This window comes from Dreissena polymorpha, unplaced genomic scaffold (assembly GCF_020536995.1).
Source record: "Dreissena polymorpha isolate Duluth1 unplaced genomic scaffold, UMN_Dpol_1.0 chrUn024, whole genome shotgun sequence".
Lineage (NCBI taxonomy): Eukaryota > Metazoa > Mollusca > Bivalvia > Myida > Dreissenidae > Dreissena > Dreissena polymorpha.
Genome location: NW_026273338.1, coordinates 57,501 through 59,685, shown reverse-complemented (window position 1 = coordinate 59,685; position 2,185 = coordinate 57,501). Strand labels below are relative to the sequence as shown.

Here is a 2,185-nt window from a genome sequence, read left to right as displayed (position 1 = left end):
TAATTTTCAAATTTTGCGGTAAACGTTGTGTTACTGCAGTGCTTAAACATACGTAAGATATTCGATTGGTCGTTCAAAAAAGGCTTTGTAATGAACATATGCGTAATATACATACATAATATTCAAGTAATTAAAGTAATTTGAAATGGGTTGCATTACACTATTGTGTTTAAAATGCACCTTAGTGAATATTGATGGCCTAAATAATTTTTATGAAGGCTAAAGCTTAGATTTGTTAGTACTATATATATATATATATATATATGTATATATATATCTATATATATATATATATATAGATATATATATATATATATATATATATATATATATATATATATATATATATATATATATATATATATATATATATATATATATATATATATATATATATTACGTTGAATATCTTAATAACTTAAACCAAAGTTTGCCGTTAAATACCACCCATGCCCAATGTTATGTCAGTCAATACCACTAGATCATAATTCAGAGTAATTATAGTAGCAATCTATTGATACCCCTGCACAACTCGACCATTGCGTGTCCAGAAGGGAACCTATGTTACTTTGTTGTCCAGACAGTTAAATCGCAAAATCGTTCGTGGTTTGATATTCAAACATTACACTAGAAGACTTAGTGTTGCATAGTATCATGAAGTATTTATATATTTGTTATTAATGTTCTTTACCTTAACGATTTAACACACCTTAATATTTATGCTAGTGTAGTTTTGCTTTTACAGTGAATTAAAGTTGAACTACTTAGATTTAAGTGCAAAAGTAACAGAATCGCCGACCAATCATACAGACGTTTGCAAATACAACGCTTTGTACCGGCCTGGATCATCTCAGCAAATGCCGACCCAGATCTGTTCAAGTAACACTGTATCTGACTTAAGTTGTATCACATGGAACGTCAAATTGTTCGTTACTCCGAGCAAAACTACTCACCCACAAGTCGGCGTCAATTGAAACTTCACACATGTGTCTGATCACATTGTTTAAGGGAACTGAACACGTTCCATTACAGTTTTGTATCCCTGTTTACACGTGTGAAAGTCCGACGAACGTGTGCGTGCAGGATGAAATGTAGGTTGAAGTGTGCGCGCAACAGGAACATATCTCTCAAACTAATACACATATTAAAGTGAAACGCCAACCATAGTTTAAGGATCATCATGAAAGAGGGCCATAACTCTGACCTGCAATTATTCATATTCATACTTTTTGTACATAGTAACTAAAATAACTAAATAACTGCAGTAAGAATGAATGTATTGTAGTGTAATTTTCTGTTAAATAAGCTTTAATGCAAACCTTTAGAATAAAGTGAATTAAATTCAACTAACTTATTGGTAAAACGTTTTTGTAAGACATTTCATGGTCACATTTATTATTTTTATTTATAATAATAAATCGTCCAATTCATATAAACTATACAATAACTTCATAAATTCAACTTCAAATATGTCTTTTGGGTCATTATATGAGGTGACAGATGGAAAACATTCATTATACTATCAAAGCGGAAAAAAGTCGAGCTCGATGTTTTAAGTTTCTTCTATCGTTTTATTTAGAGATTATATAATTCATATGACATCTTTTATGAACGTTTATCAATGTATTTTAATTTACATCATGAAGTGTTAAGCAATTGGAATATGCGCCAGGAAAACCCATACATTTCTGAAAAATATCCATTTTCCTATGCATCGTTATAAAGACTTCTCGGCACAAATATGCTAATGTTCTGTTAGGACCGATGGTGACGTTATTTCTGGAAACAAAGGATGTACAAATATTGACGTGTATTCAGCGCAACAAGCAGGTATTAAAAAAAGAAAGAAGACACTGAAACTGATACTCGTTTTTTTTAAATCTACAAATACATTTGTCTGATGATGACTAAAGTGATATCATCTACCCTTTCAGAGTCACAAAAAGTTCTTGCGAACAAAAACATTGTTTAAATGGCGGTTGTTGTTACTCGTCGAGCAATATTTCCAAATGCGTATGTCGACCAGGTTTTGAAGGACAAACGCGCTCAAACGGTAACCCTTCGATATGAAAGAACACAGCATTAATACATATTCTTCTAGACTAATATACATTATTATTAATTTGTGAGGTTTGATGTAATGTTCGGTGTGTATATGTGGATTTGTGAAGCATTTTAAATATTT

The 2,185-nt window shown here is 31.0% G+C and overlaps 1 protein-coding gene across 1 annotated transcript in view; it reads left to right on the top strand.

The window, feature by feature from the left end:
• Nucleotides 1-2,154: 2,154 nt before the first annotated feature.
• LOC127863654 (uncharacterized) overlaps nucleotides 2,155-2,185 on the top strand; it is a 19,250-nt gene continuing 19,219 nt past the window's right edge. Inside the window, exon 1 of the mRNA XM_052403278.1 lies at nucleotides 2,155-2,185. This exon is cut by the window's right edge and continues 124 nt beyond it. The gene's annotated coding sequence lies outside the window, so the exon portion shown is untranslated.